Raw genomic sequence first — 23,288 nt, 5'->3', positions numbered from 1 at the left:
ATAATACGAATCCTATGTAGAAGAATGGAAAAACTGGTAGAAACTGACGTCGGAGAAGAACTGTTTGTGTTTTGGAGAAATGTAGGACCATGCGAGGCAATACTGACCCTACGACTTCTTTTAGAAGACAGGTTCTGGAAAAGCAAAACTACATTTAGAGCTTTTGTGGACTTGGAGAAAGCTTCTGACAATGCTGACTGGAATACTCTCTTTCAAATTCTAATGGTATCGGGGGTAAAATATAGCGAGCGAAAGGCTATTTACAACTTGGACTGAAACCAGACGAGTGTTATAAGAGTCGAAGGGTATGAAAAGGAAGCAGTGGTTGGGAAGGGACTGAGACATGGTTGTAGTCTATCCCCGATGTTATGCAGTCTGTACATTAAGCAAGCAGTAAAGGAAACTGAAGAAAAATTTGGAGCAGGTACTGAACTCCAAGGAGAAGAAATAAAAAATTTAGGGTTTGCCGATGACATTGTAATTCTGTCGGAGGCAGCAAATGGCTTGGAAAAGCAGTTGAACACGAAATGGACAGTGTCTTGAAAGGAGGACGTAAGGTCAACAACAAAACGAGAAAAAAAAATTGTCGAATTAAATCATGTGGTGCTGAAGGAATTAGATTAGGAAATGAGACACTTAAAGAAGTAGATAAGTTTTGCTATTTGGACAGCAAAATAACTAATGATGTTGGAAGTAGATAGGGAATAAAATGTAGGCTAGCTATGGCAAGAAAAGCGTTAGGTAAAGAAGAAAAATTTGTTACAATCGAATATAGATTTAAGTGTTAGGAAGTCTTTTCTGAAAGTATTTTTATGCAGTTTAGGCATGTATGGAAGTGAGACATGGACGATAAACAGTTTTGTCAAGAAGAGAAGAGAACCTTTTCAAATGTGGTTCTACAGAAGAATGCTCGAGATTGGATTGGTAGATCACGTAACTAATGAGGAGGTACTGAAAAGAACTGGGGAGAAGAGAAATTGGCACAACTTGACTGGAAGAAGGGATCGGTTGGTAGGACGTACTCTGAGACATCAAGAGATCACCTATTCAGCACTGGAGGGAAGCGTGTGTCGTCAAAAACGTAGAGGGGATCAAGACAGGAACACAGTAAGCAAAATCAGAAGAATGTTGGGTGCAGTAGTTACTCGGAGATGAAGAGGCTTGCACAGGACAGAGTATCATGGAGAGCTGCATAAAACCTGTCTTCGGACTAAAGTAAATTACTCATATCGTCCCACGCCAGCACCACTGTGCAACAGGAGTGGCGCTTTAGTCAGAAATGGAAATGCCGTGTGGCTAGGGCCTCCCGTCGGGTAGACCGTTTACCTGGTGCAAGTCTTTCGAGTTGACGCCACTTCGGCGGCTTGCGTGTAGATGGGAATGAAATGATGATGATAAGAAGCACAACACAACACCCAGTTCCTGAGCGGAGAAAATTTTCGACCCAGCCGGGAATCGAACCCGGGCCGTTAGGTACGATATTCCGTCGCGCTGACCACTCAGCTACCAGGGGCGGACTTTTGTCAGAAGAGAGTACATCTTAGGATTTCCTATAGAGACTTTAGGTACATCACAGCATGGGAGTGAAGTGGGGCGGCAATTGCATCCGTACTTCAAATCTGAATCATACAGGACAGTACGATGCTTGTTGGCAAAACGTCTAAATTGCACACCCAAATTCACCCTGAAATTCTGGCGGCCTATGGACCAAATGAAGTGTCGCGTCTAACCGTAGTGAAATAGTGCCAACAATTTGACTTAGGCCGCTCGGAAGTGGGTGACGACCATTCACGTCGATCACAGAGTACAATGTCTAGGCAATCGACGAAGAAAATCTTGGGGAAAGGGATTTTCAAGCGATGAGAATGTATATTCAGTAGCTCTAGAATGGGTCCGTGATGGAGGAGCGGATATTTACCATGGAGAAAATGAACGATTAGTCGCAAGTTCCGACCATTGTTTACATACTTGTGACTATATTGAAGAATAGTATCATGGGTCTGTGTCACTTTGAGGTGTTGTGCGGAATTCAATCAAAATTACTTAGTGTGCAGTTCGGGTGCGAGCCAAGGCTTTCTTCTTGAAAACGTCGGGATAAAAATCACAAGTACTTCGCATTAATAAGTTATTTAATTACTAATCTATTTAATACACTGTTTACAAAGAGTAATATAAAGGTTACAAAATAGATAAATCCCAAGTTTGGCTGTCGCTGGCCAGCTATATAATCGCTTTGCGCAGTATTTTCATTTCTGTTTCGACGCTGCCTTAGCTCTCGCATTCGCCCGGCAATGGACCTTTTATGCTTCTTGGATTCCTTTCGACCGAATTTTTCGCTTGACTTACGTTTACTATAAATCAGGGCATATTTATGAGTCATGTTAAACCACTTAGTTCACTATTTTGTAATTCTCAGTTTAATACCGATTTTCACTTATACTCTGTCAAATATTTTTAATGTTTCACTTTTGCTTTCAGTAGTGCTCTACATGTTCTTCACAAATTTGTGACTTCATGTGCATGGTGTGGTACGATGACGTCATAAACAATTCATGTATTTCACGACAAACATGTGCAAGCATCATCTATCTCACAATGGATTAACCATTGTCTACGCATTATTAGTGTTGTAGTTACTAGCGATTCAAATCAGACGGTATTTTGTCACACAAGAAAGCACGACCGACGAGCGAATAGACATTTTTCCGCCAAAAGTTATTTGGGGAGCCATAATAATGTATAACTCACTTTTTGAGGGCCACCTGTAAACAACTGCCGCCGTAGCAGACACGAATTACACCGACGTTCCATACTCGGCAACAATTTCAGATAACATTACTACCATAGCGGCATACGTGAGTAAACAAAAAAGCTCATGACACATCGCAACAGAATATTACTCTCCACGGGTTTATTCGACACTGTCCAGTGGGTAGTGTGCGATATGTTATGAATTTTGATGTTTGCGGCAGTGATGTTATTTGAAATCGTTAACGAGTACGGCCCGTTGTTCTCGTTCGAGTATACTACGACGGCAGTTACGTACATAGCTACCGTAGGCATTTTATACATTTACAGAGGCTGGCGTTTAGAAATTACGAAGATAGGAGTCAGCCCCTGAAAATGTCCAACAGCCGAAATCAGATGATCGTGTGAAACAAGCGACTCTGTCTACATAAAATCCGAAGAGGAAAATGGATCGGTCTTTACGAACAACTTAAATTGGAACGATAAGATGGGTGATGTTGTGGGAATGGCGAACGAAATACTGCTTTTTCTTGCCAGAACACTTAGAAGATAACAATACATCTACTAAAATCGTTACTGGATGGGACTGACGGAGGACATGGTAAAAGTTTAAAGATGGGCAGCTCGTTTTTGCTTTTGCGAAATAGGAGGGAAGGGTAATGATATGCGAGTTGATGTCACTCCCCGTTCTGACAAGGAATTATCTGGTGTCAGCATCAGCATTCTCTGAATCGCTTACATCAGCATTAGTATTGCCACAATTCCCTCTCCCTTGGCCAATGGTGTTGTGTGCGTGAGTCGACGTCATCGTACATTCAGCCAATCGCTGCAGGGTCCTGGGGCACTGACGTTTTTGGCCAAAGGCGTGGAAGCCCAGCCCTCCACCCCTGGAGCAGATCGAGCAGATTTAATTTTAATGATTCGATTGCATGAGTGCAATCACTTGCTGCATGTGCTTAGTACTGAGATGATCAGCAGAGACCAGCCAAGAAGAAGACTATCTGTACTTGACTTGTCCATTCCTCTGTCATTATTATTATTATTAGTGGTAGTAGTAATCGTAGTCGTTATACGAGGACGTGCTGAAAATTTTTTATGCGAAACCTTTTAAAACTTTCCAAATTTGTTTTGAAAGCGTTAAGATTTTTCACATTCTACTTCTTTATATTTTATCAGTACATATCTGCAGTCCTCTGCCTCTAGAAGGCTGCGAATTGTAGCGTGTAACATGGCGTTGTGTAGCGTAAGGATGTCAGTGCGCCGGCCGGAGTAGCCGTGCGGTTCTAGGCGCTACAGTCTGGAACCGAGCGACCGCTACGGTCGCAGGTTCGAATCCTGCCTCCGGCATGGATGTGTGTGATATACTTAGGTTAGTTAGGTTTAAGTAGTTCTAAGTTCTAGGGGACTGATGCCCTCAGAAGTTATGCCGCATAGTGCTCAGAGCCATTTGAACCATTTGATGTCGGTGCGTGGGAATCAGTGTGATGTAACCGAGTTTCGAATTCGAGGAATTCGTGTACCCAAAGAGCTCCGTCTTCTTCGGCATGACGATGGAAGAACAGCCACGAGCACTGTGACACGTGAAACAATCCAGTGCCCTAGGTTCACCGTCATCGTCATCAACACAGTCACTACTAGACCCCATCCGATTTTCATCTGCTTCTAAAACTTAAAGAACACCTCCGGGGACTTCACTTTGATACTGATAAAGCGGTGCTAGCGGAGTTCAGGTTGTGGCTCCGTCAACAAAGTCAAACAATTTACAGTGACGGTATCAACAAATTGATGCCCTGTTGGGAGAAAAATGTTCGTTGCCAAATTGTCTATGTTGAGAAATAAATACGTGGATATGAGGGATAAAGACGCAGACTGTTACAAACGTTTATTTGATTTTAAAACACTTTATGAGTTCTCACATCTAAATTCAGAGGCATTATTTTTTAGCACGCCCTGACTCTTAGGTTTTTATTATTACACTACTGGCCATTAAAATTGATACACCAAGAAGAAATGCAGATGATAAACGGGAATTCATTGGACAAATATATTATACTAGAATTGACATGTCATTACATTTTCACGCAATTTGGGTGCATAGATCCTGAGAAATCAGTGCCCATAACAACCACCTCTGGCCGTAATAACGGCCTTGATACGCTTAGGCATTGAGTCAAACAGAGTTTGGATGGCGCTTACAGGTACAGCTGCCGATGCAGCTTCAACACGATACCACAGTTCATCAGCAGTAGTGACTGGCGTATTGTGACGAGCCAGTTGTTCGGCCGCCATTGACCACACGTTTTCAATTGGTGAGAGATCTGTGCTGGCCAGGGCAGCAGTCGAACATTTTCTGTATTCAGAAAGGCCCGAACAAGACCTGCAACATGCAGTCGTGCGATATCCTTCTGAAATGTAGGGTTTCGCAGGGATCGAATGAAGGGTAGGTTCAAACTGCTCTGAGCACTATGGGACTTAACTTCTTAGGTCATCAGTCCGCTAGAACTTAGAACTACTTAAACCTAACTAACCTAAAGACATCACACACATCCATGCCCGAGGCAGGATTCGAACCTGCGAGTGTAGCGGTCGCGCTGTTCCAGACTGTAGTGCCTAGAACCGCTCGGTCACCCCGGCCGGCGAATGAAGGATAGAGCCTCGGGTCGTAACACATCTGAAATGTAACGTTCACTTTTCAAAGTGCCGTCATTGCGAACAAGAGGTGACCCAGACGTGTAACCAATGGCACCCCATACCTTCACGTCGGGTGAGACACCAGTATGGCGATGACGAATACACGCTTCCAATGTGCGTTCACCGCGATGTCGCCAAACATGGATGCGACCATCATGATGCTGTAAACAGAACCCGGATTCATCCGAAAAAATAACGTTTTGACATTAGTGCACCCAGGTTTGTCGTTTAGTACATCATCGCAGGCGTTCCTGTCTGTGCTGCAGCGTCAACGGTAACCGCAGCCATGGTCTCCGAGCTGATTGTCCATGCTGCTGCGAACGTCGTCGAACTGTTCGTGCAGATGGTTGTCGTCTTGCAAACGTCCCCGTCTGTTGACTCAGGGATCGAGACGTGGCTGCACGATCCTTCACAGCCATGCGGATAAGATGCCTGTCATCTCGACTGCTAGTGATACAAGGCCGTTGGGATCCAGCACGGCGTTCCGTATTACCCTCTTGAACCCACCGATTCCATACTCTGGTAACAGTCATTGTATCTCGACCAACGCGAGCAGCAATGTCTCGATACGATAAACTGCAATCGCGATAGGCTATAATTCGACCTTTATCAAAGTCGGAAACGTGATGGTATGCATGTCTCCCCCTTACACGAGGCATCATAACAATATTTCGCCAGGCAACGCTGGTTAACTACTGTTTGTGTATGAGAAATCGGTTGGAAACTTTCCTCATGTCAGTACGTTGAAGGTGTCGCCACCGGCGCCAACCTTGTGTGAATGCTCTGAAAATCTAATCATTTGCATATGACAGCATCTTCTTCCTGTCGGTTAAATTTCTAGTGTGTAGCACGTCATCTTCGTGGTGTAGCAATTTTAATGGCCTGCAGTATATCGTTGTAGACGAGGACTTGCTTATGTTCCTGCCTGAACCAAGGCAGCAGCCGCAGCATCAGCAGTCGCTTTCTACAGGGTGCGTTAACGGTAACCGCCTTATAGAATTTAAGTGTCCAGACACGTGCATACGACAAACTTTTGCGTCTGCAAAAATTCTGGGAAGAGAACAAGGCTTCGCTAAAATAAAAAAGTTCAAGCAGACATGGGTTTCAGTTATGTATTGCAGTTATGCAGAGATGAAGAAGCTTTTACAGGCCAGACCAGTCTTCTGACTGAACACCACGAGAAGAACAACAAGAAGTCATCATCTTGTTACGTTCTGTAGATGTTTATAGGACTCAGTGTTTGTTAAATTAAAATAGAGGTTATCCGTTCATTACAGTGTTAACTTCAACCAGCAGGTAAAATAAACGCAGCATTACTGCGAGAGCGACCGGGAAGACCACACGAATAAAAAAGGAAAAAAAAAAAGAAACCGTATCTGCCCCTCCACAGGTACAAAAGTCGCGACAAAATAGAGAGTAGAGAGGATCAGGCTGCGTGAACGAGTGCCCGGCCGGCCTTTCGGGTGGGCGGCAAAACAAACTGAGCGGCTGGGGCGGCCAGAGCCGCGGTCGTTGCGGGCGCGCCGCCTTGTTCCCGGAAACGCTCCGGAAGGCCGGAAAGCGGCCGCGAGCCCTAATGAGCTGAGAGCCGGACCGCCGTGGGCGGCGAATTACGTCTCAGAATGCCGCGCTCCGCCCTGCGCCCTCCGACTGCCTCTCCGCCTGACTCCGCGGGGCGCCGGTCACTGACCCCACAGTCCGAATTCGCCGCACAGGCCGGAGGCAATTACGGCTATACAGCTGCCAGGAGGCCAATGCTGCAGTTGCGCGCGTACCGTCATGTACATCTATACTCCACAAGTCCGCACATACACGAGGTGACAGACGTCATGGGACAGCGATTGGTTATGTTCGGCTACTTGGAGACCAATTGCAGCCATTCACGGACTTCATCTCCTACACATGTCATCGGATCACAATTGCTCCCCATTGCTTTGAAGAGCATTCTGGACAGCTCGACTGAATGATTTGGACGCCCAGCTTTCTGTTCTCGAATGTCACTAAGGAGGCCGCCGAGCTTGTGGCATAGTTGTCATTCAAATGAGGTAAAAATAGGCAAAATGTGGAATTGTTTTTGAAACAATGAAAAGAATTGCAAAGGATAACTTTGGGGACTATGACTGATCATCTTTTGAAAATTATTTTAAATTTAAAAAGAAGATTATGGTTTGATCAAGGACGTGCATGTCTGAAGTACACACACTGCCTCCTGTGTAGCCCCTCAGGAGTTATCTGAAATAAAAAAATTGATAACATAAGTCGATACTACATTACATTTATGGGAACATATACCTAACCAAAATGAAATAACCTTAAATTTAACGATATGGTGCTAACTCTAACACTGAGTTCAATTTTTGGGCGTTTGTTTCACTCTTTATGGCTTTACAAAAAATAGTTAACAATGACAAAATGCGTATATTATAGGTATAAACTCCCAAGAAAAGTGTTCATTTTTCGGGGTTAAAGATAGAAGTTAATAGGTTGAATAGTTTTTATTTTATGCCGCACGCAGTTTTGAAAAATTTTGTCTCTAGGAAAACGTATTTAAAGTTTAGCGAAAACTTTTATATGTATTATTAGTTCAATTTGTATAAAAACTACATGTTATTATACATTTTTATGTCACTGAACATAAGTTTGAAGACAGATTTTCAAAATTCAAAATGGCTATTCAATATGACGGACCAAAAACTATGTTTTGACCAATTTTGAGCAAAATTGGATCAAAAAGCGTGTTCATTACTTATGTTTAGTCTGCAATTCCAGGACCATATATCAACCCTTACTCTGTCTCGAATTGTCCCTGGAGAGCAATTCCCTTGTTGTTCTTGACGAGCAAAGCCGATGTGGCTGAGCTGGATATGCTGCATTCGGCTGGCTAAACACGATGTTCGACACCTTTATTGGCGAATATGTTTGCATACATACAGCAGCGTAAATCATTTTATGAATGTACGTCACGTTACCACAAGCTTTCAACCTGAGCCGGGCGTAACTTCTGTAAAGCACCTATTAAAAAAAACTTTTCGTCCCCAACATTCTAAAAATGCATTAAAATCGAATTTTTCGATCGATTTGAATGAGAACCTGGTCTGAAACTCCCCATCCGAAGGAAGGATGTCCTCACTGCATGAGACACTGAGGAAAGGCTTTGGTTTTAATACAGGACACTGGCGCAAAACATGTTGATCAGAAACTTCACGCCACCGCCTCGCTCCCCAGGTCGGCCAGTGGAAATTTCATCCACCACCAGGAACTGAACCGGCTTGTCTCAGAGTCGACCATCACCGCACTGGCTTGGGATGGCGTCTTCGGTTGGCGAGACGTGTAAGCACTCAGTAACTGACCCACATGGGTCGCTGCAGAGCTCTTCATGTGAACTCTGCAAAAGATACCAGTTTTAACCCTTTTCTCCACTGTTCCACTACTGTTGTAGGAATACAGAAAAAATAGTTTCGTATGCCAAATTACGCACCCTAATCGTCTGTAAACCGAATACCTTCTATTTCCTACAGTGCATGTCCCGCAATAAATTTTCTTGGTTAATTTTCATCACAATTTTCTATCAAGTGGATCCTCGGGCCTGTCACTCCAATGCTCTCCTTGCCCGTGTCTGACTTTCGTTTCGTGGGATGGGCAGAGGTGCATCTCCATCTTGGATTGTAACTGGAGGTAGTTGCCATAGTTGCCGGCGCTTCTGGTGATGTGCCCGTACTATCTGAGTTGTACATCTATTAAATTTGAGGCGATTTTTGTCACTCCCATTCGTTCCATTATATGTGAGTTTTTTATATGCTCCGGCCTTGACACCCTAGACGAAGGAAACATTTTAATTTCTAAATGAAAAATGTCCAATCGAAACACTACCAGTCGTCTAAATTTCCAGTTATTTTTTCATGCAGTCAGTTTCAGTGCTACTTTACGCCATCTTCAGGCTCCCTGACCGACTTGTAGGGGTTAGCATTCAGTGAATGGTATTCGTAGATTTCTTGTTAACACAGCGATTCCCTCGATCATCACTTGCCGACTCGACCAGAGACGGGATTATTCCTGCACGCCGGTCACGGGGTCTGAAGGTGGCGTAATGTAGCATTGAAACTGGTTGCACAAACAAAATAAAAACTGGAAATTTAGACGGCTGAAGGTGTTTCGATTCGATATTTTATACTGAGTAGCCGAGGTACCATAAGAACCTGCTTAAAGATGGACTTAAGAGAATTTTATTTCTGTTCCATGCTGCATTTGGTCTAGTTTCGTTGTTGATACCTCCCCCCATGAACCATGGACCTTGCCGTTGGTGGGGAGGCTTGCGTGCCTCAGCGATACAGATAGCCGTACCGTAGGTGCAACCACAATGGAGGGGTATCTGTTGAGAGGCCAGACAAACGTGTGGTTCCTGAAGAGGGGCAGCAGCCGTTTCAGTAGTTGCAGGGGCAACAGTCTGGGTGATTGACTGATCTGGCCTTGTAACAATAACCAAAACGGCCTTGCTGTGCTGGTACTGCGAACGGCTGAAAGCAAGGGGAAACTACAGCCGTAATTTTTCCCGAGGGCGTGCAGCTTTACTGTATGGTTAAATGATGATGGCGTCCTCTTGGGTAAAACATTACGGAGGTAAAATAGTCCCCCATTCGGATCTCCGGGCGGGGACTACTCAGGAGGACGTTGTCATCAGGAGGAAGAAAACTGGCATTCTACCGATCGGAGCGTGGAATGTCCGATCCCTTAATCGGGGAGGTATGTTAGAAAATTTAAAAAGGGAAATGGATAGGTTAAAGTTAGATATAGTGGGAATTAGTGAAATTCGGTGGCAGGAGGAACAAGACTTCTGGTCAGGTGAATACAGGGTTATAAATACAAAATCAAATAGGGGTAATGCAGGAGTAGGTTTAATAATGAATAAAAAATGGGAGTGCGGGTAAGCTACTACAAACAGCATAGTGAACGTATTATAGTGGCCAACATAGACACGAAGCCCATGACCACCACAGTAGTACAAGTTTATATGCCAACTAGCTCTGTAGATGACGAAGAAATTGAAGAAATGTATGATGAGATAAAAGAAATTATTCAGGTAGTGAAGGGAGACGAAAATTTAATACTCATGGGTGACTGGAATTCGAGTGTAGGAAAAGGGAGAGAAGGAAACATAGTAGGTGAATATGGATTGGGTGTAAGAAATGAAAGAGGAAGCCGTCTGTTAGAATGTTGCACAGAGCATAACTTAATCATAGCTAACACTTGGTTCAAGAATCATAAAAGAAGGTTGTATTCATGGAAGAATCCTGGAGATACTAAAAGGTATCAGATAGAGTATGTAATGGTAAGACAGGGATTTAGGAACCAGGTTTTAAATTGTGGGACATTTCCAGGGGTAGATGTGGACTCCGACCACAATCTATTGGTTATGAACTATAGATTAAAACTGAAGAAATTGCAAAAAGGTGGGAATTTAAGGATATGGGACCTTGATAAACTGACTAAACCAGAGGTTGTACAGAGTTTCAGGGAGAGCATAACGGAACAATTGACAGGAATGGGGGAAAGAAATACAATAGAAGACGAATGGGTAGCTCTGAGGGATCAAGTAGTGAAGGCAGCAGAGGATCAAGTAGGTAAAAAGACGAGGACTAGTAGAAATCCTTGGGTAACAGAAGAAATATTCAATTTAATTGATGAAAGGAGAAAATATACAAATCCAGTAAATGAAGCAGGCAAAAAGGAATACAAACGTCTCAAAAATGAGATCGATAGGAACTGCAAAATGGCTAAGCAGGCATGGCTAGAGGACAAATGTAAGGATGTAGAGGATTATCTCACTAGGGGTAAGATAGATACTGCCTACAGGAAAATTAAAGAGACCTTTGGAGAAAAGAGAGCCACCTATATGAATGTCAAGAGCTCAGATGGAAACCCAGTTCTAAGCAAAGAGGGGAAAGCAGAAAGGTGGAAGGAGTATATAGAGGGGTCTACACAAGGGTGGTGTACTTGAAGACAATATTATGGATGTAGATGAAGATAAAATGGGAGATACGATACTACGTGAAGAGTTTGACAGAGCACTGAAAAACCTGAGTCGAAATAAGGTCCCGGGAGTAGACAACATTCCATTAGAACTACTGACGGCCTTGGGAGAGCCAGTCCTGACAAAAGTCTACAATCTGGTGAGCAAAATGTATGAGACAGGCGAAATTCCCTCAGACTTCAAGAACAATATAATAATCCTATCCGAAAGAAAGCAGGTGTTGACAGATATGAAAATTACCGAACTGTCAGTTTAATAAGTCACAGCTGCAAACTACTAACACGAATTATTTACAGACGAATGGAAAAACTGGTAGAAGCCGACCTCGGGGAAGATCAGTTTGGATTCCGTAGAAATGTTGGAACACGTGAGGCAATACTGAACTTACGACTTATCTTAGAAGAAGTATTAAGGCCGGCCGCGGTGGTCTAGCGGTTCTAGGCGCTCAGTCCGGAACCGCGCGACTGCTACGGTCGCAGGTTCGAATCCTGCCTCGGGCATGGATGTGTGTGATGTCCTTAGGTTAGTTAGGTTTAAGTAGTTCTAAGTTCCAGGGGACTTATGACCACAGCAGTTGAGTCCCATAGTGCTCAGAGCCATTTGAACCATTTTTGAAGAAATATTAAGGAAAGGCAAACCTACGTTTCTAGCATTTGTAGACTTAGAGAAAGCTTTTGACAACGTTGACTGGAATACTCTCTTACAAATTCTAAAGGTGTCTGGGTTAAATTCAGGGAGGGAAAGGCTATTTACAATTTGTACAGAAACCAGATGGCAGTTATAACAGTTGAAGGGCATCAAAGGGAAGCAGTGGTTGGGAAGGGAGTGAGACAGGGTTGTAGCCTCTCCCCGATGTTATTCAATCTGTATATTGAGCAAGCAGTAAAGGAAACAAATGAAAAATTTGGAGTAGGTATTAAAACCCATGGAGAAGAAATAAAAACTTTGAGGTTCGCCGATGACATTGTAATTCTGCCAGAGACAGCAAAGGACTTGGAAGAGCAGTTGAATGGAATGGATAGCGTCTTGAAAGGAGGATATAAGATGAACATCAACAAAAACAAAACGAGGATAATGGAATGTAGTCGAATTAAGTCGGGTGATGCTGAGGGAATTAGCTAAGGAAATGAGACACTTAAAGTAGTAAAGGAGTTTTGCTATTTGGGGAGCAAAATAACTGATGATGGTCGAAGTAGAGAGGATATAAAATGTAGACTGACAATGGCAAGGAAAGCGTTTCTGAAGAAGAGAAATTTGTTAACATCGAGTATAGATTTAAATGTCAGGAAGACGTTTCTGAAAGTATTTGTATGGAGTGTAGCCATGTATGGAAGTGAAACATGGACAATAAATAGTTTGGACAAGAAGAGAATAGAAGCTTTCGAAATGTGGTGCTACAGAATAATGTTGAAGATTAGGTGGGTAGATCACGTAACTAATGAGGAGGTATTGAATAGGATTTGGGAGAAGAGAAGTTTGTAGCACAACTTGACTAGAAAAAGGGATCGGTCGGTAGGACATGTTTTGAGGCATCAAGGGATCACAAATTTAGCATTGGAGGGCAGCGTGGAGGGTAAAAATCGTAGAGGGAGACCAAGAGATGAATACACTAAGCAGATTCAGAAGGATCTAGGTTGCAGTAGGAACTGGGAGATGAAGGAGCTAGCACAGGATAGATTAGCATGGAGAGCTACATCAAACCAGTCTCAGGACTGAAGACCACAACAACAACACCTTCTGAGCCGTGTAGACCCAACTGGCGGATGATAGACGTATCAGTTATTCCATTAACTTGGTTATTTGATCTCTTATCAAACAGCTGTCCAGCGACTTGGCGTCATTTCAGTCTTATCGCATTAATTTCGAATGCCTGGGAACGTCTCACCATCGAATTTACAACATAATTTTGCATTTAATATGTGTGGTTTTTCTGAGTAACTGATAACTATGGTGAAGGGGCAGTTAGTTTCAGATCCGCTTCTCAGAAACTCAGTATTCTTTATGTTCAATCTCAAACAGTTACAACGTAAGCGATTCTTTCAGCTCAGTTTCCGAGTTTCGTGACATTGGCGGATGTGGTTGGCGAGAAACACGCCAAGGGAATTAAACACCGTTGAAGGATGGTCTGCTTGAGTATCTGTTCTCTCTGTGAGCATACACAGAATGAACTGTAGGGATAAGAGCGCATATTCATGGTACAGACTGACACCGATTGGAAAAGCAGCAGTTTTTAAAACATGGCAGCGAACTGTAACCGTTACAATAGAGGGATTGAATGCATCGTACGAAGTTAATAGTGTCACGGAGAATTTTTCAGAGGGATCCCGTCAAAAGCTTTGAGTACCAGAAATGGCAAGATGTAATTAGCTGGTTCTTTTCTCAGGGTTTTTCTATTAGCAGGCAGGCTTCATGAACTGCGTCTAACGCGCTGAGCTCCTTGGCAAAAGCAAACTTCGCAGGTGATTCTCGCAAATCCATTGATTTGCATCTGAATCTACATCTTCAGACAGCATCATGGAGCCACCGACGGTGCGTAATGCAGAGTAACTTGTGCTGTTGCTGGTCATTACCTTTATTGTTGTCCTCGCAAATGGAGTAAGGGAAGATTATACATTTGTGTCCGAATGTTTCACCTTGTCTTTGCGGGTCTTACGTGAGATGAATGTTGGTGGCAGCAGTGTCGTTCTGCAGTCTATTACAAATGCTGGTTTTCTAAATTTCCTAAACAGCGTTTCGCGAAAAGAAAGTCTTCTTTCCTCCGGGAATTCCCATTTGATTTCACGGAGAAGTTCCGTAACACTCCGCGTGATGATCGAACCTACCGGCAACAAATCTAGCTGTAACGCCTCTGAATTGCTTCGATGTCATTCTTTTACGATCTGCTGAGGATCCCAAACATTCTAGTAGTACTCAAGACTGGATCGCACACGGGTTCTCTACGTGGTCTCATATGTTCGTCGATCAATTGTTGTCCTTCAGCCAAGATTCGCGCGATATTGTGCGAGCAAAGGAAAGGCTGCGTTTCGCACGAGCTATGAATTCTAAATCCTTGTTCAATTGTGGATAGAGGCTTTTATGGATTAAAGGAAAAAATTCTTACTAAATTTTCTCCTCCATCTGCAGCTCGTGGTCTTGCTGTAGCGTTCTCGATTCTCGCGCACGGGGTCCCGGCTGCGATCCCCAGCGGGGTCAGGGGTTTTCCCTGCCTCGAGATGACTGGGTGTCGTCTTCATAATCATCATCATCATTCATTCTCATTGCGGCTGGTGGAAGGCAATGGCAAACTACCTCCGCTAGGAACTTGCCTAGTACGGTGGTGCGGTTTTGCCGCATCGTCCCATACGCTCCTCGGTGTGTGGGACCTCATCATCATCCATCATTTCACGGTAGAATCTTATAAACGTTCTGTACGTAACACTGCTGTTAAAAATCAGACTTTAGCAAAGACAGTGAAACTGTGTGCATGCTGTTTCACAATCTTTCGGCAGTAGTTTTGTTATATCATGCCGCTGTTATACCTGAAGGAGAATCTTACTGAGTTTGTGCAGCTTATTCTCAAAGTGCTGATTCAGCTAAAACCTCCTATATACACTCCTGGAAATTGAAATAAGAACACTGTGAATTCATTGTCCCAGGAAGGGGAAACTTTATTGACACATTCATGGGGTCAGATACATCACATGATCACACTGACAGAACCACAGGCACATAGACACAGGCAACAGAGCGTGCACAATGTCGGCACTAGTACAGTGTATATCCACCTTTCGCAGCAATGCAGGCTGCTATTCTCCCATGGAGACGATCGTAGAGATGCTGGATGTAGTCCTGTGGAACGGCTTGCCATGCCATTTCCACCTGGCGCCTCAGTTGGACCAGCGTTCGTGCTGGACGTGCAGACCGCGTGAGACGACGCTTCATCCAGTCCCAAACATGCTCAATGGGGGACAGATCCGGAGATCTTGCTGGCCAGGGTAGTTGACTTACACCTTCTAGAGTACGTTGGGTGGCACAGGATACATGCGGACGTGCATTGTCATGTTGGAACAGCAAGTTCCCTTGCCGGTCTAGGAATGGAAGAACGATGGGTTCGATGACGGTTTGGATGTACCGTGCACTATTCAGTGTCCTCTCGACGATCACCAGAGGTGTACGGCCAGTGTAGGAGATCGCTCCCCACACCATGATGCCGGGTGTTGGCCCTGTGTGCCTCGGTCGTATGCAGTCCTGATTGTGGCGCTCACCTGCACGGCGCCAAACACGCATACGACCATCATTGGCACCAAGGCAGAAGCGACTCTCATCGCTGAAGACGACACGTCTCCATTCGTCCCTCCATTCACGCCTGTCGCGACGCAACTGGAGGCGGGCTGCACGATGTTGGGGCGTGAGCGGAAGACGGCCTAACGGTGTGCGGGACCGTAGCCCAGCTTCATGGAGACGGTTGCGAATGGTCCTCGCCGATACCCCAGGAGCAACAGTGTCCCTAATTTGCTGGGAAGTGGCGGTGCGGTCCCCTACGGCACTGCGTAGGATCCTACGGTCTTGGCGTGCATCCGTGCGTCGCTGCGGTCCGGTCCCAGGTCGACGGGCACGTGCACCTTCCGCCGACCACTGGCGACAACATCGATGTACTGTGGAGACCTCACGCCCCACGTGTTGAGCAATTCGGCGGTACGTCCACCCGGCCTCCCGCATGCCCTCTATACGCCCTCGCTCAAAGTCCGTCAACTGCACATACGGTTCACGTCCACGCTATCGCGGCATGCTACCAGTGTTAAAGACTGCGATGGAGCTCCGTATGCCACGGCAAACTGGCTGACACTGACGGCGGCGGTGCACAAATGCTGCGCAGCTAGCGCCATTCGACGGCCAACACTGCGGTTCCTGGTGTGTCCGCTGTGCCGTGCGTGTGATCATTGCTTGTACAGCCCTCTCGCAGTGTCCGGAGCAAGTGTGGTGGGTCTGACACAGCGGTGTCAATGTGTTCTTTTTTCCATTTCCAGGAGTGTATAAGAGAGTTTCACACTACCTGATCAAAGGTATCCGGTCAGTCCTGTTTAATGCAGAATTGATCACCAAATGTCGCGAGAGGTGGACCCACTAATATAAAAGGAAGTGGGGAGTACGTTGTCAGTAGATAAGCAGTAACAGGATAATCGATCGACCAGGAATGCTCAACGACTTGGAGCGTGGACTACAGTCACTGGATATGTCCTGGGTAACAAATCCATCAAGGATATTTGAACCCTTCTAAAGCTGCACCAATCGGCCGTTGGTGACGTGATTGGGAAGTGAAATCGTAAGGTAACAATCTTATTTAAAACCAAGACAAGGCAGATTTCATCTGTTCTAGGACAGAGACCGTCGAGCCTTACAGAAGGTGGTTATAAAAAATCTCATGAAATCAGCGGAAGGAATAACTCGTGAGTTGCAAAGCGCTATCAGCATTTCAGGTAGCACAATGTCAATGCATAGGAAGTTAAAAAGAATGGGGTGCAATGACCGTGCAGCACCCCTTAAGCCACACATTTCTGTTGTGAATCCTAAGAGACACATGAGGTGGTGTAAAGAACGACGTCACTGGACGGAGGATGAATGGAAACGACTGATTCAGTGTGGTGAGTCACGCTCTACCCTGTGGCAACCCAATGTAAGGGTTCGGGTTTAGTGAATTTCTGGAGAGGGTTACTTGGTATCATGTGCAATGACAAAGGTGAAATGCGTAGGAGATGTTGGTATGACATGGATGTGTTTCGTAGTGAGTATGTGATTCCCTTACTGTGCTTAAGAAAACGTTAAACGTGGAAGAATATGAAAAGAATGTGCAACGTTTTGTAGCTACTTCATACAGAAGACGAAGAGTTCATAGCCGATGATGCTTGTATCAGCATGACATGCACCCTGTCATAAAGCAACGTCTTTGAGGTGATGGTTTGTAGACTGTAACATTCCTAAAGTGAACTGGCCTGCCCAGAGTCCCAACCTGTCCATTAATAGTGTCCGTATACTTTTGATCAGTGTTGATGCAAAACTCATGTTCTCTTTTTTCCACTTAAATTGTGATAATGACACCAGATTGTGTTGAACTGCATCAGCAATGTTAATTGTTTGTTCCAAAGATACGATTATACTGCACTGACAGAAGTCTGCAGTTCCGCATGTTAAGTGACTCATATTCTGCATTCGCTATGCACACTATTACTTTCCACGAATTGGAGGCTACCATGAAATCTAAAGTAGGTAACTTTTGCGTCGACTCTTCCCGCTGTGAAAGACTGTTTAGAGTATTAATCCCGTTTTCTTAAGCTACGTGGTATATTTTATCTAAATACCACTTCGGAAGCGAAACACGAAACTGTATGCTGCTCGAGATAGGTTTCAGAATAGTTAACATAAGTGTAACTGAGGCGAAATAAGGGGAACCAGCCCGCATTCGCCTTAAAAACCATCCACAGGCTGGCCGGCACACCGGACCGCGACAATAATCCGCCGGGCTGGTTCGTGCCCGAACCGGCACACCTTCCCGCTCGGGAAACAGTGCGTTAGACCGCACGACTAGGCCGACGGGCGTCTTTTTCTTAGTGAAATATGCTTCTAAATCCTTACATTTGTCCTCTGGCCATTCCAGCTTAGCCTTTCTGCATTTACTGTTAGTCTTCCCCACTTGCTGCCGGCCACTGTAGCGCAGCGGTTATAGGCGCATCAATCCGGTACTGCGCTGCTGCAACGGTCGCAGGTTCAATTCCTGCTTCGGGGATGGATGTGTGTGATGTCCTTAGGTTACTTAGGTTTAAGTAGTTCTAAGTCTAGGAGCTGATGACCTCATATGTTAAGTCCCATAGTGCTTAGTGCCATTTGAACCATTTGAACCCATTTGCTGCATGTTTTATATTTTCTCCTTTCAGCAATTAAATTGAATATCTCTTGTATTATCCAAGTGTTTCTACTAGGCCCTTTGTTTTTACCAGGTTGACCCTGTGCTGCGTTTACTATTTCATCTCTCAAAGCTAGCCATTTGTCTTCTACTGTATTCCTTTCGCCTGTTCTAGTCAACCATTGCTTAAAGCTCTCTCTGAAACTCTCAATAACTTCTGGTTCTTTCAATTTATCGAGGTCCCACATCCTTAATTTCCTACCTTTTTGCAGTATCTTCAGTTTTAATCTATAGCTCACAACTTATAACTTGCGGGCAGAGTTCATATCTGCTCCTAGAAATGTCTCAACATTTAGAACTGATTCCGAAATCTCAATCTTACCATATATAATGAATCTGAAACTTCCCGGTGTCTCCAGGTCTTTTGCACGTATACAGTCTTATTTCGTGATTCTTAAACCAAGTGTTCGCGATGGTTAAATTATGTTCTGTGCAAAATTTTATCAGGTGGCTTCTTCTTTCATTCGTTTCCCCCAGTCCATATTCACCAGCTATTTTTTCATCTCTTCCTTTTCAGATTATCGAATTTCAGTTCCCCAAAATAATTCATTTTCGTCTCTCTGAACTACCTAAATAATTTCTTTTATTTCATCATACATTTCTTCAATCTCTTCATCATCTGCATCTGGACCTCTTCAGCAACAGCATGTCTATAAATTAAAATACAGAAAATCATATCTAAACCAAGACTACTGAAGAACAGGGACCTTAGAACATTACAGAGTGTGGTTATAAAAAATCGCTTGAAATCAGCGAATCACTCGTTAGTTTCTGTTATTATGTTTCTGTTATCGCTATAAGCGATAAAGTAACTCATTCTTGTGTCATACATTGTGGCTTCGAATTATCTACAGATTTAACGAAAAACCATATGCAGTAAAAGATAAATTCCATCAAGACCATCTAATTTTGAAAAGACGTACCAAACAAGAAGGGGGGGTCCGAGAAGCGGAAAGTATGAAGCACAGATAGCAAGACCGAAACATTTAATATTCGTATTCGTAAACGTTGACAGATACCTGAGTGTTTAGACAATTTTATGGGAGTATTAAACTAGTTCTAGGTATCGAATTAATCGTATCCACAGAGCACTGAAAGAGGGAGGCAATATTCAAAATGATATGCATTGAGGGGACAGGAGAGTGAAGAGTATACGTCAAAAAAGAACGGTGCCATGCAATTTTTAAATTCTTTTAGTTATAATGAGCCACATAATTAACGCGTGCACAACTTCACATTATTAACGCGTGCACAACCTTAAAGCGGTATCACTCAGATAAATTTAATATTCGCAAGTTGCAGATCATGTACAGTTCTAGACTAGCATTGAATATTTAAATTATGTATGTAACATGAAAAATGTTATGTAAACAATGTTCAAAGTGTAGAATTGAATGTGAACTGTTCTAAGAACTACAACTGTGCAACTGACAATTAAAAGTTATTAAATATATCTTCGTTTCAAAAATCACATCATTCCTTCATGTTTATATGAAAACTTTCTGACTGTGTAGTGATGTTACAAACGCTTTGTTATCCAAAGTACAATAATTTTTTGAAGTACTTCTATTAAATTTACAGATTTGGAAACATATCACAATATCCCCAATCACGAAAGAGTACAAATTCTGGACTGATTCGAATAAGGAGGAAATGTGCTATTCATTTTTATCATTTTTCCAAGTTTAGAAAACTGGGGAACATGAGTTCTGCTTGTTCACCCCTTTATACACTAATGCACATTGGCAGTTTGCCCGGTGGCGGTACTGGGTCCTCGAAATACGCGGCGGAAGAGAGATATAATAGAATGAAGGCTTTCACTACCGGATGACATAACTGCTGGGAAACCTTTCGGGACTGAGGTCGTGGTCCAAGAAACTGTTCTGTTCCTGAAGTTTCGTCCAGGATTCCGCTGGACATCCTCAGAGGCGCTCCTCCGCTGAGTCTTGCCAACTGACCGATCGGACTTTTTCCCCTTTATTGTTATTTTTAAACCTTTACATAAAGGTAGGCCGACAGAGGCCTATGCACGCCACTCTTTGGCCATAGACAAACATACATTAAACATGAAGATATAAAAACAAACATACATGGAGGATAAAAACAGGAGACATACATATTAAAATAAAGGAAGTTGTTCACGGACGCACTGGTTATACGAAGGAGTTCAGCACTATACACAAATGGAGACATAAAGTTGCACATGTGAACGCAAGAGCACTGAAGGAGACACACTGATGGATTGATGGGAAGAGAAACACTAGCTAGCACAGTGGTGACGAACTTTGGCGCACTAAAACATACCGTTTGCATGAAAAAGTCGGGGGCCTGCATAGGGAAGAGGGGAGGGTAGGAGGAAGGAGGGAGGGGGGAGGATGCTAGTGAGAGAGAAGAAGGGAAGGGGACGGGAGAGGGTATAGGAGGTGTGGAAGCCTGGGAAGGGGGGAGGAGAGGGAGAAAGGAGAGGGAGAAAGGAGAGGGGAGGAAGTGAGGAGGGTGAGAGGGGAAAAGAGGGAGCCCTGGGGAAAAAAAACACAGGAGGAATAAGGGGAGGATCAAAGCTGGTAGGAGGGGTAGATTGAGGGGACGAGGGCATGATCAAGGAGGGGGAGTTGGCGCAAGACACCTTGGGCAAGGGTATGGGCTGTGGTAAAATGGAGAGAAGGGTGGGATGCAGTAGTACAGGCGTGGCAGTGGATGAGTGTGGGAAAGGATGGGAGAGACAAGTGGGCGAGAGGGATCAAGTTTATGGGAGGTGTAAAGGATCCATATCCGTTCAAGGAAGAGGAGGAGGTGCAGGAAAGGAATTAAGTCGTAGAGGATCTGCGTGGGGGATGGGAGGCGGATGGGACAGGCAAGGCGGAGCCCATGGCGTTCCATGGTTTGAAGGGACTTTAGAACGTAGGAGGGGTGAAGATCCAGGCAGGATGAGCATAACAGAGGATGGGGCAGGTGAGGGATTTGTAAGTGTGGAGGATGGTGGAGGGGTCCATACCCCATGTGCGACCTGAGAGGAGTTTGATGAGGCGCAGTCGGGAGCGTTCCTTGGCTTGGACTGGTCGGACGTCCAACAGCTGCATATGTACTGTAGGAAAGGGGGCGTGGTCGAAGTAACACGTGATGAGCAGAGATAATCCTTGTCAAAGATAAACCTCAACTATCGATTGTCGTCCTGTCGAAGAAAAAATTGTCTAGCCATTCTGCAGAGCTACTTTCCACATGTCGCTAAGTTTTATTGCCTCCTGTTTCCTATCAAAATTATCGTGATGCTTATAAATTTCAATAGCTTCTCTGCATAGTCGTGGATAATAATTTGACATTGTAGATAAAATTTCTGTCTCAGAAAACTTCACTTTGTTGTTTCCTGACTGAAGAGCATGCTCTCCACATCCCGAAAGGTTTTCCAGCAGCTAGACAGACTTCAGTTTTGTGTGTTCTGCATCTGATTTGCGACTTCACAAACCACGCTGAATGTACCTAGGCAAAATAAACCTAAACACATTTCTCTTGAGTCAGGGTGCATCAATTCAGCTTACTCCGTACACTGGGCAGTGCCTGTGTTTCCGGGACTTGGAGAGACAAATTGCATTTAGATCCCTCTCACTGCGTCTGAGCCGGCATTGTTTCCAGCCTGTCCATTACGGGTAGCGGGACTGGTCAGCGGGAGGAGGGGAGGGCAGCGGTCTACGTGCCCGCCCTCGCAGCCGACGCAAAGCTTGCCTGCAATTCCATACGCAGACCGCGGCGCATAGCGTTCGGATTACTGAAACACGCATGGTCGCTGCTAACGGTAGCTGATTTGATATTCCGATTTCGTAAGCAGTGAACGACTAAATAATGGCCGTTATGTCAATGCAAGAGAATGTGAACACAAACAGGATTAATAATGGCATGAAATAGAGTTCACAATACGTACGCTCAATAAATTTGTTCTGCAAGAACGCAGTAAAATGCCTCAAATAGTGGTCTGCTATAACCGCTTTAGCGTTTCTGTGCCAGGAGAAAATAAAATAAAACCTCTATGCAGTGCTTGTTGCACAAAGCAAAAAGGATTGACATCTTCATATAAATAGTAGAGAAAAAGGTCAACGGCCCATGCTTTCACGAGTGACAGTGCGGAAAACAGCACAATAAAGTTTTTTGGCAGTTCATTGCCTTTTCGAGTATGAAAAATCACAATTGAACGAATAGATGCGACGCGCTGACGAATGAAATGGTATTTAATTTTCAGCTTTCACCACGTTAGGACTAATGCAGCAGCTGGAGTGTTATTCAGAATTGCCAGGAATGGTGTGTTGGAAGCAGAACTACTGTGACCTAACAATTCTTTGTATTATAATCGTGTCAGCCTATGAAAGATTGAAATTGCTTTCTGTATGCATTCCCCGGAGTTACAAAATAATCGTGTAAGTACGCTGTTGGACATTAAAACTGGAACACCCTAAAGGATAGGAAATTACAAAGCCGTTATGTTCTGATACGGCATTAGTAGTGTCCTGCTTGGCACAATCACGTCGTTTAAATATCTGGAGTAACAGTGCAGAGCGATGTGAAATGGGACGAGCATGTGAGAATTGCGGTAGGGACGGTGAATGGTCAACTTTGGTTTATTGGAATAATTTTAGGTAAGTTTAGTTCATCTGTGAAGGAGATCGCATATAAGAAGCTGGTGCGACCTGTTCTTGAGTACTGATCGTGTCTGTGATCCACTCCATGTCGAGCTAAAGTAATACATAGAAGCAATTCAGATGCGGCCTGCTAGATTTGTTATCGGTGGGTTTCATTAAAACACGCAAGTGTTACGGAGATGCTTCGGGAATCCCTGGAGGGAAGACAACGTTGTGTTCGAGGAATACTATTGAGCAAATGAAAGAATCGGCATTT

This window comes from Schistocerca gregaria, chromosome 1 (genome assembly GCF_023897955.1).
Source record: "Schistocerca gregaria isolate iqSchGreg1 chromosome 1, iqSchGreg1.2, whole genome shotgun sequence".
Taxonomy (NCBI): domain Eukaryota; kingdom Metazoa; phylum Arthropoda; class Insecta; order Orthoptera; family Acrididae; genus Schistocerca; species Schistocerca gregaria.
Note: the sequence above shows the minus strand (reverse complement) of the source record.